This window comes from Protopterus annectens, chromosome 6.part1, assembly GCF_019279795.1.
Source record: "Protopterus annectens isolate FY-2018-M chromosome 6.part1, PAN1.0, whole genome shotgun sequence".
Lineage (NCBI taxonomy): Eukaryota > Metazoa > Chordata > Ceratodontiformes > Protopteridae > Protopterus > Protopterus annectens.
Window position 1 is genome coordinate 412,539,627 of NC_056738.1, and position 12,576 is coordinate 412,552,202.

The window sequence follows — 12,576 nt, forward strand, 5'->3', positions numbered from 1 at the left end:
TGACGTGTGCCACATAGAAGGATTTCCTGACTACTGTGGTGATGTGATTATCAAAGGAGAGACTACTGTCCACCTGGGTCCCAAGGTCTCTTACCACACATTCGGCATTAAGTAGATTGCCACCTATGTGGTAGTTCATGGGTACAGAGTTTTTACCAAAGGGGTTGACAATGCACTTTTTGGCATTGAGCTTGAGACCATGGCTCTGACACCAGGCATCTGTCTCAGTGCAGCCCTTCTGTAGGATGTCCACATCATTTGAGGACTCGACTATTCCTCCTAGTATGCAGTCATCTGCAAACTTTAATAGTCAAAGGCCTTCTGTGTTAGCCTGTACTTCAGAGAAGTAGATACCAAACAGGAGAGGTCCCAGAACTGAATGTTGTTGTACTCCACTTGTCACTAGTTTGAAGTCAGATTTGAAGTCTGCAACTTTTACAGTGTGGGTTCTGTCAGTGAGTGTGGGTTCTGGAGCTGTTGGACAGCTGTTGGACAGCTGTGTACCTTACATGGCAGAATGAACAGTTTCCTGCTTCCAGCCATGAACACAGGAACTGGGTCTACCAGGAGTGGCACTGCCATCACCATGCCCAGGGTTAGATGCAGTTTTACTTGCTGACAGTGACTGGTATCTGCTGCATCAGTCTCCTTCACAGGACCACCAAGGACCACGTGCCCATGGCCTACCATGTCATGGTGTGGATAACAACCTCCCTTCTGTAGTGCTGGTGGTACTGCCACTATGAGAGCATGACTGTGCATGGCCACATGGACTCTCAGCTGATGGTGGTGCTGACCTATGTCCATATGTCCAACACCCTACTCCCACCACATTCTCCAGCACAGACAATGCATGGTTATGGACTAACAATGTCTTACCCCACCGTCTGTCTACTACATCAGCAAAATGATGCATGGCATCACCAATGTTGTGGATGGAGTTATGGATGCCAGACAGTGATGCATCCATGATCCTGAGCATCCATCTAGTGTTGCATTCAGAAGGTACCTGTGCCTCCATGACGGACTGAAACATGTGTTGAGTGACTTGTGATGTGACACCTGTGACAGGTGGTGGATGGGCAGCAGTCCTCCTTCAAGCACCCTTGTCAACCTGCCTGTGTGGGACCTCGCCAGCTGTCTGGCTATGGCTAGTGTCCACAGTCACAGATGCCATAGTTGCCACACTCTCCTGTTTGATGCCACCACCCTCTGACTGTCCAATATATGTGGCCACAGGAGACTGGGTATGTGTGGGCATACTGACTGTGTACGGGGACATTGGGGGAGGAAGTGGGATGTCAACCTATGGGACAGATTCAGACACCAACAACTCCACCTGTGTCTCACTATGGCCACCATGGTCATCAGTGTCTGATGAAACACTAACATCAGGTTGTGAGGGGGGACACACTCCACCCTCCACAGTCACCTGTGAGGAGGAAGACAACATATATATATAGTTGGGAGGGTGGCCTAATGGTTAAGGTGTTTGCCTTACAAATACAAGGTGCCGGGTTTGAGTCTTGCAATGGATAATTGGCTAGGCTTAAAATGGCTCGCAAGGGCAGTTAGCTTAGTACTAACCTATGAACCTATGAACATGACTACTTTAATACATGCACTATTATGTCTGCATGTCTGCTGACCCCCCCACACACACACAGGTGAGGTACCACAACCGCATTATACATATCAAACCTTATTACTGATCCCATACACAACACACAAGCAGACCACAACAGACACAGACAAGACAGGCCCTTAACAACATGCAGTGCAGCTACATCTGGTTATTGTTGCCAGTACTATATATCTGTGATGTAAGTGACATGTTAGTGTATGTGATGGACCTTCACCTAAAAAACAGTGCACCCATCTCCGCCATACTATTGCCCCCTATATAGTAGACTGCATATACATTCACAACAATATATTATAGCTCCTCCAAATATGCTACTGTGATTACCAATTCAATGCAATGCACTGCGGTGAACTCCCTCCACAAGTTGTGTCCACGGCAAACTGACAGCCCTTAACATTCCTGTGGTATAGATGAGGAATAACAAAACAGTTTCACACTCGCCGGCTACAGGATGTTGGACTCTGGCCACACCAGATGTACCTGTGGAATTGGTATTGTCAGCAAACACAAATGTGGCACTGCTACAGGATAATATGTGTGTATATCAACATGTACAGTACAAACTGTGATACTGCCCACATTGCTGACATTCTGAGTATGTGTGCACACATGTGCGTTACAAAACCTCCCCAAATGCAGAGTGACCTGACATCCATGTACAGGTTTGCAGAGGCCACCACTATGGCTGCTACAGTATTAAAGTGATGACCACAGGAGGCTTACCTGGATACTCCTCTGCTGTGGTAGCTGTGCCACCCACCTCCACGATGGATAGGGTGATGGATGCTTGTGAGCGGGTGGCTGAATCCAGATTTGCAAGGAACTCCTCTGTGGCCGAGAGTGGTTGTTGTGTTGCAGGCCCGCCACCAGTGCCAGCACGGTCCTTGGCCACAGCTGCAGCCCCTTGCCATGCAGCATTTATCATATCAGTGGCCCAGTGTCAGACCTGTTCATAGCTTCTGTCCTGTATCCCAACATGATTTTCTAATGCAACAAGGTATGCCCACAGTGCAGAGCCTTGTTCCCTCATATGACAAATTCTCAACAACAGGATGGCATGATGCAGTCTGAGGCCGTCAACTATGACTTCATTCTCGGCTGCAGAAACAGGTGGGTTCCTCTGTCTGTACATCACTCCTGAAAGACAAGAAGAGGGGAACACATCACAGGACCACATACATTGCCCTCCGTTATGTACAGATCCTGCAGATCCACATTTGCAAGCACTATCCTTCTCCAACTCACACATCATACTCCATCTCTCACCACATCATGTATGTGGCTATCAGCAACATAGTGGCAATATATCATGCATTTCCCTCCTCATTCTGCTGTTTCCTGCTACTTGTTGCATGTTCTGTAAGGTGTTCAACTGCATCTTTTATTTTGCTCCTATTACTGCTTGTATATAGCTTGTCTACATTGTATGTGGTAGTGTAAGCCTCCTACATTTCTTTTAAGTGCCTAGGCTGTAGGGCCACTCCTTTGGTCTCCCTGATCTTACTCCCTCATATTCTGACAAATATGGCTAGACAATATCCTACAGTTTCCCCTGTCAGTCTGGTTTATATAGGCATCCTGACACAGTGTAGCAACTGCCTCTGTACACAGGCAACCATCTACAAACACCACCAAGGAACACAATTTGTGAGAGATGCAATGACATTAAGGACCTACAGTCCATGCTCGCTCCCTCTCAAGCCTGCATATCTGGCACCAAAAAGGCTGTAAACACAATCAGTACACCTCACATACCACCCACACCTACACAACATACACTTCCATATGCAGAGGTCCTCAACATAAACATCCCCAAACAAAGGAGACCTCCGAGGCAAAAACACATCCGAAATCCACAGACCTGGACACCACATACCATGTATAGCCACACACCTGTGTCCCACAGCCACTAAGGCACCAGTATAAATCAAACATATTAGTCATAGCAGACTCCACTGTGAGGCACACAGATGTGCATCTTACCAGACTGTATATGGAGAAAGTCACGGTTACTTGTATGTCAGGTGCCAGAAACTGCCATATCACATATGCACTGCTGTCTCTTAAAAACAGTTACTTTTATGGGTCTTTCAAAGTCCATGTTGGTGTGCCTGACCTGAGACATACCCCCCTGGACTATATGATGTGACACGATTGAGCCCGCTGAGTATGTGTCCCAGGCAGTTATGTCCCTAGCCTTAAGCAGCAGTCTGCTGTCACCCAGAATGATGCCGCAATACAATCAGGATATGATTGACCTTAACAACTGGCTTGGTTGCAGGTGCCATTCCAGGGGGATCCAGTACCTGACAGCCTGAGATGATATGATCAGCAGACCATGATGCTTTGCCAGAGAGGGCCTCTGTCTCTCTCACCTGGCCTTCCGGCTTCTGGCTATTGTTCTTGTCAACACCATATTGCCTTTATTAGGAAAAGTGGTGATGTTAACAATAACAACATGAAACTGTCAACAAATCACAAATTGAAGGCCATGCTGCTAAACACTAGGAGTCTGAATATGAATATGCAGCCATTAAAAGCAGTGTTAACCCTGGAGAATGCTGACATCTGTGCAGTGACAGACACATGGTTCAAAGCTGCAGAGAGCACCTCAGCCTTACATGGTCACCCATCCTATCATGCAGTCAGACCCCATTGTGTGGGCAGTAAAGCCAATGGACGTAGGCTTTCAGTATATATATGAAAGTCATGCATACCTCCAAGCTGGTCAAACACTAAGACACACAGGAGACACTCCGGGTGCTGTTAACCATTGCCATGACCCCTATTCAAATCATAGCTAGCTACCAGCTCCCACATGTGAACCATTTTGCCTATATGGACCTGTTCAACTCTATCAGGATTCAACTTTGTACTCTGATCTGAGTGACTTTAAGTACCCAAACATAGATTGGAAGAATAACTCATGCCAGCACACAAATGCCCAGAGCTTCATTGAATTTGGCAATGCAAACACCTTTGAACACACACCTTTGAACTGGTAGTTGCTACCCACACATGAGGTAAAGATCTCTGGGATTTGATAATAGACAACATGGGTAACCACTGCAGCATCCCTACAGTATCATCCTCCATGGTAAAACCAACCATAAAGTGGTCAAGTTTGCAGTCACCATCTCCCACAATACCCATCTAGCTAGGGTCAAAAATACAAACATCTCCAAAGTTGATTGTAGCCTCCTGAATGATGGTCACAGCCCCCTCACCCTCTGTAGGAACTGGCACCAATATCCACAAATACACCAAAGCACTATACATGTATTTGTATAGATGCATGAAGTCAGGTATACCCGACAGGACTACATCATCTTCTGCAAGGATAAGTAATCCTGTGTGGTGAACATCTGCAATGAATACACTCTATAACAGGAGTGAAATATTGCTGTCCAAGACCAAGAAGGAGCAGGTGCCCAATGTGAAGCTGTGTCTCCTTAGCCTGTACAAGCAAATAAGATCATTACTGAAATCCTGCAAAGCAAACTCTGAGCCCACATTGGCGGCATCCACTACAGAAGTTGTATCTCCTTCTTCACATATGTCTGCAACCTCAAAGGAAGCACCCAGACCTGCTCAGATGAGGTGGTCAGGGACACCGGATATACAAGTGCTGTTGATGTATCAAACTTGCTACCTGACAAAGTCAGTGAAAGCTTCACCCCCTGTCCCCCCAACTGTACATCAGGACATCCCCAGTACCTGTCCCCTTCCCCTTATATCTAGGGAACAGGTCATCGCTGGCATCTCAAAGTCATGGAATACAGCCTCCACGGGACTCTATTACATTGCAGGATGCATCCTATATAACCTCAAGCATGAACCTGCAATACCATTAGGCACTGTATTCAACCAAAGCCTGAATACCACCTTTGTCCCAGCTGAGTGGAGGACACCAACTGTCATCTGTTTACACTAAGGTGGAGCGTCCACTGATCTGGCACATTATAGACCCATCAGCCTAACTAGCCTGATCTGCAAGACCATGGAACAAATTATCATGAACTTCATTAACAAGAACATTGTCGACCTCCACACAGTAGATCACACACAGTTTGGCTTTGTCAAGGGAGGATCATGTCTTTACATTTGGTTGACTTCTTTGATGCAGTCACCAAAGCCTTGGATGAGGGGGAGACAGTTCACACTGCCTACCTTTAACTGGCCAAAGACTTTCACATTATTCTCCACTTGGCCATAATAGATATGCACTCTCAACTAGGCATCAATCCTTATGTTACCAGCTGGGTAACACACTGGCATACTGACAGCACCCACCTACTCAATATAAGGGAAGCCACCTCAAGTGGTAGACCCGTAACTAGAGGCGTAACTCAGTGTTCTGTCTTGGGGCCTCTGTTATCTGTGATATAGTCTTCTGAGTTGCAGGGCACAACCAGTGCATTATGGCTGACCATGTTTGCAGAAACTGGATCCTGGGTGCTGTCACCAAATCTCCTAGTGATGTGGACATCCACCAAGAGGGTATCACACAGACACATGAGTGGTGCCAAGACACATGGCCTCAGGCTGCATACCACAAAATGCAGCATCATCCCCTTTGGGGAGAGTGATGTCACCACAAATGATCACATTACTAATAATGTCCTAAGCATGCAGTTAGATGTGAGGGATTTGGGCATACAGGTTGATGGCACCATGACATTTGACCACCATGTTGCTTCCTTTGTAAGGAAAGCCTTCTACATGGCCTACCTCATACATACAGGTATCTCATCCAGGAACATGGGGGTCATAACATCCCTGTATTCCTCCCTAATAAGGCTCATTATTATTGACTATAATGCCCCTTTCATCATGTATCTCGCAAAGCACATGCAGCAGCTGGGGAGACCACGGAGGTTTTCCCCAGGGAATACCAGGGCCTCAAACATCTACCATGCACAGATAGGCTAAAAGGCCATCGCTCTACCCAGTTTCATACATACTCCTCTGAGGTGACCTCTGTGTGGCATACAAGGTGATCATTGACTCCACCTTGATGGGACTGCTGCACATCCGCAACTCAAGCTCCAGTCGAGTAACACTCACACATGCCCTCAACCTGGTCTATGACATCAACAGGACTTGTTGGTGGGTCAGATGTGTGTCCCACACATTCACCCAGCTGTGGAAAGGACACCCTGTCCTCATAAGGCAGAGTACTTCTTTTCCCCTTTTTTAGCAAAACCTGGATAACTGGATGATAAACAGGTCATACACCATTGGGATGCCACCTATATCCCTGTTGGACTGGAGCATCAGGTGCTGACTTGCATAAACATGGCCTAAATTCTTCACTAGGTTAATGAGGGCCTCAGGTCCAATAGCCTAGTAACCTCCAATGATCCCAAGTATACTGGTTATGCCCCGTGTGCTGTGATGGACTGTGTTGTTATGTCTCCATACCCATCACTGCTATCTACTGTGGTCTGTCTCTATGGGTGACATCCTTGTAACATGTCATACAGCCATTATCTGACAAATAGTGGAGTGGTACTACAAGTGTATGGGGTCAGTCCAGAAAAATGTGTGTGACCCAATGACAGACAGCAGTGCATATGTGCTGTGGGATATCCTCCCTGTAGGTGTCTGACATCCACAGTACATAGATGTTAGCAGAATGTGTACATGTGCCTGATATATGTGGATCCTCTGCCAGACAAATGTGGATGTGTGGAAAACAGTTGGACAGTATGTAATATTTGTTCCCAGACTGTGGGTACTCTGACTGTCACACGCCAGACCCCTCAGAAAACAGTTATGGTACATTAATATCTGGTACTGTATTCATTCTGCATACTCGATATGTGCACTCTGTTACTGCGTCCAAGCTTGTGCCCCCCACTACTACTGGCTGTAACCTGCTGTAGGGGGGTCAACAGGTATGCTAGGCAGAGCTCTCAAGCGATAGGATATGTGTGTGGAGTACACAGTGTCCTAGCCAGAGTACATCAGAAACAGCCACGGACACCTGCACAATGTTTGAAGTATGCCTTTGTGACCTTTACAGACTGAGAGGAGCTGATTGACAGTACATCATGTGATATGCCAGCTGTATCCACCAGTACTTAAAGTCACTATTGTCTAAAATGCAATCCGGTAGCATTCATAGACAAGCCGACCATTGTTGGAGGGACCCAGAGGGCCAGAGCTGTGATTTATGTCACAGCAGACAGAGCCAAGAGGGAAGCCTGTAGGTGCCAGACATCTGACTAACAGCAACATGTCATTCCAAGATATGTAGTATGCCTTAATTTAATGCCTGACTTGCATAAACATAGAAGGCGACTCTTGGGTCTGGTGCACTGCTAGGTGTTCTAGTTCTTATAAACAATTGGCAAAGTGAGAATAGTAGCCAGGTACAATGATAAGTAAAACCCCATTTTTACAACTCCAAGCTGGTAAATATAGGGAATATAGAATAACTTGTGGTGTGCTTAGAATACATTTTATCCCAGTTACTTACAACTTACTCTTGTAGGCTGTGAGAAGTGGTGCTTAAACTGGTGTAGCCCCGCTCCACTCGCCCTTGCTCTGCTCAGGCTTGCTCTGCGCCCCACCCTGCCCCCTATTCCCACCTGCCCCCTGTACTACTTTTATAACAAGATAACCACACCCTTTAGGTTACAACCAATTAACAGTGCCTTCCACAAGAGAGTACAGCCCACTAACTCCCACTACTATCTCATCTTTAATCCTAGGGTCCTACTGTCACTTTTATCTACCTATATAGTCCCTACTCCCAACCACATTAGCTACTCTTTACAATGTTGTATTACTCATTACTACCCCTTATGCTTATTCTGTATCTCCTCACTTATTATGAAAATCTGTATCACCCAGGATTTCACTTCCCTGACTCCAAAACCTCCACTACCATATCAACCTACACTGCAGAGCACCTAAACTTTTGCCCAAAATCTAGCTCCTTACCCTGTCCATACTATCACCCCATTACTTCCACATATACAAGTTCCAAATACAGACAATATCAAAAGCTAATTACTAAATTACTGAAGCTCATAAAAGAATGTCATTGTAACTTTATAATAGATGGTGATATTCACCCAAACCCAGGACCACCAACTCCTGATAGTCCCTTAACTTGCTCTACTAGCCCAAACAAAACTCTGTCGTTAATTAGGACCCCCAACTCCCTCCTGACATTTCACCTAAACATTAGAAGCATAAATAATAAAGTGTATAATCTGCATGCTCTCATAGCTTTTCACTCACCTGACATACTCTGCCTAACTGAAACATGGTTAAAACCCTCCACCCATGACAATGAACTACTACCACCTGGTTACAACATACTCAGGCTAGATCGTACCTTTAGAAAAGGGGTGAAGTAGCTATATTATTTAAAGAGACACTAAATATATCTATCCAACCATCACCACCCCAAATTAGCAATGCAGAAATTCTCTCCACTAAACTACAAATCAATAAAAACAAAAACATAAATATTGTCTGCCTATACATTCCCCCTGGGAATAACGCATCCACCCTAGAAAACATACTCCATTGGGTATCTAGTACCCACCCCCAAGAAACCATGGTACTTGGGGATTTTAACATAGAATGGAACACCTGCTCTGGTCACTCTCCAGCCACCCATATCAACCTATCTGAGTTCACACAGGTTATATCCTCCCCCACCAGTATAGGTAAACCATCTCACAAAGAAAGAATTCTGGACTGGATACTTATAAACAGTCCCACCCAACTGTATAAAACTGGGACCCTGCCCAATGACCTAAGTGACCACTCTCTTACCTTTATACTGAGACACAAGGTCACTAACCCCCATCAGCCTACCACAAAAACAGTAAGAAACAATAAGAATTTTACCCTTACAAAATTCCAAGATGAACTTGCATCTTGCAGTTGGTCTGTACTAAGATATTTACCCCTAGATGAAGTAGTTGCTCACTTCAATCACAAATTTCTAACTATCCTTAATTCTCACGCCCTCTGCTCGCTCCAATCGATCCAAAAAAAAATAGCACCATGGCTATCCAAAGATACTAAAGTCAAACTGAAAGATAGAAACAAGATGTGGGCCCTATGGTGTACCACAGAAGCTCCTCCAGATCAAATCAGGTATTGGCAACTAAGGAATCTGACCAAACAGTCCATCCTACTTGATAAAAAGAACTACTACTATTATCACTTGCAACAGAAAAATCAAGCTAACCCTCAAAAATTTTGTGCAGGCCTAAACAAACTGGTGTGTCCAGGACATACCTCCACTCCAAACCCTGCAAACTGTACTGATAAACAACCTGATGATGTAGCAAATACCTTTAATAGCTTCTTTACTGAGATGATCCAGTCCCTCGCTAACCAGCTACCTCCAAGCCACTGCAGCTCTAATAACACCACTCCCAGCAGGCAATCTTCCTTTAGCTTTCAACCAGTTGCTACAGTATATATTCGAAATCTAATAAAAAAACTAAAACCAACCACCCTAGCTGCTGATTTTCTGCCTGCTGAATATCTGCAAAAAGCCGCAGATGCAATAGCATATCCCATTTCCATACTAATCAACCAAACCAGAGGAGAAGCTTCTATCCCCACAATCTGGAAAATTGCCCATGTCATACCACTCCATAAAGGTGGCAGCTCTACCGAACTGTCTAATTTCCACCCCATAGCCATTTTGTCACCTCTAGCCAAAATCATGGAAAAATGCATTCATAATCAACTGCTACAATACCTGACACAAAACAAACTCCTAGCCAGCTCCCATGGGTTCAGGCCACATCATAGTACCACCACAGCCCTCCTTGCCTTCTCTGATGTCATAAACAACAGTTGCAACAGTAATAAAATATCCTCTGCCCTATTCTTGGACCTCTCCAAAGCTTTTGATATGGTGGATCACCAACTACTAATTTACATACTAAAGACTATGGACTTAGACACTCAAGCTCTGCAATGGTTCCAATCCTATTTGAACAGCAGACAACAGGCCATCCTATGGCAAAATAAAATTTCTAACCTCCTACCCAACACCCTGGAGGTTCCCCAGGGCTCTATACTTGGACCTCACCCTGGAGGTTCCTCAGGGCTCTATACTTGGACCTCTCCTATTTTCAACATTTATCAATAACCTCTATACAGTCATCCCAGATGCAAAATGCTTCCAATATGCAGATGACTACACCTTTATCTGCTCTGCTACCTTCCAGTCTGATCTACAAAGACTGTCCCAAACCACTTTCAATACCGTCGAAAATTAGCTAACGAATCGTCACCTCATCCTAAACCCAAATAAAACTAAATTACTGCTGTTTTCCCCTAATCGAAGATTGGCTAACGAATCGTCACCTCATCCTAAACCCAAATAAAACTAAATTACTGCTGTTTTCCCCTAATCAAAGATCCACCGTACCATCCTTCTCCATAAAATCTAAGAATGGTACCATAATCTCCCCAGATTCCTACACAAAGCTACTAGGCGTTACCATAGATAACAATCTCAAATTTGACATACATGTTAATCAGACTGTTAAAACCATCAACAAAAAACTTGGCTCACTCTACAAGATTAAACCTTTCCTAACCCCACCCGCTAAAATAGTGTAGAATATGAACAGCCAAAGCATGTGTTTTTGGGGAATTGAGTATGTGACGGTTTGTATGTGTTAAAATGTACTATGTACTGCGAACTTTGAACTCTGAGCAACGAGAAAAATACTGAAAACAAGAGTCTGTCTGAAAGCAGAAAATGTGCCTTTCATGGAAGTGCATCCGATTTTCTTTCTCTGCCTAGAGATGTGATGATGTGAATTGTCTCGTTTACGGGTAAACCTTTAATTGGTTAATTGCCCTGTATAATGATCTAATTGGTTAATTTTTATATTTTTGTACTGTCAGCAATACCACCAGTATATAAGCTTGTTTATTCCTTTGTTCTGGGAGTCTCCCTGGTACTTTCCATGAGGCTCCCACACGTGTGTACTGTAGTTAATAAAAAACACCGAAAGAGAGAAAGAACTAATTGTCTTCATTTTCAAAGTATTGTGAAACGTAACAATTGGTGACGTGACTCGGATCTGAATTGAGAACAAGTTGCAACAGTCAGGAACTGAATGAAATACTGCCAACAAAAGGGCCCATAACAGATTTGTCTTTTTCAGCAGTGCTTCTTTCAGTTTTCTGTACCTGTCTGCTTTAAAGATTTGCAAATAATTTTTTTTTATTTTATTTTATGCAAGAAAAGATATGATTTCTCTCATTCAGTTGTTTTAAGGTAAGTGGCATGCATTTCTCTTCTGCTATTAAATGTGCAGTATGAGTGTGGGGTTAATACGGAAATACTGGCGACATACGTATAAAAGGAGGAATGATAGTGGGGTAACAAGACGTTTATAACGTCTTAGCTAAACCTGTGTTAAACAAGTATAGCTTACTGAGTGAAAATAGGAGCGAGTGCGGGAAAAATAACTGAGCCAGAAAGAGGTACACCAGCTGGTTATATGTTTTATTGTATGTCCTGGGACAGTTGTATGTTTTTAAATCAGTGGATCGCCCTTACTAAAAATGACGGTGACCTTGCCTTTCCCAAAAATGGTAGTTTTAATAAAGATATTTTGACTAATTTGAGAAAGATATTAAAAAAGAAAGAAAAAAATATCAGGGTTGTGCTGGGCAGATTTTAATGATTGGCTGTGTGAAGCGTAAAAAAGGGAGAAGGACTCGGTCATCAGTAGTCTTAAGGACAATCAAAAGAAACTAAAAGAGCAGATAAAGGAACTGCGACATACTGCAAGTAATCTAGATGTAGCAAACGGTAAACGCTTAAAGGAACCGCCCATTAAGGAATTATATCCTGTACAAAAATTAAGTAAATTACACATAACTGAGTCATCTGAGGATGATAACCCCTGGTTCCCCCCACCCCC

General features: G+C 44.2%; 1 protein-coding gene across 1 annotated transcript in view; it reads right to left on the reverse strand.

The window, feature by feature from the left end:
• Nucleotides 1–12,576, reverse strand: part of LOC122805304 (transmembrane protease serine 3-like) — a 609,068-nt gene that overhangs the window by 559,833 nt on the left and 36,659 nt on the right. The window lies entirely within an intron of this gene.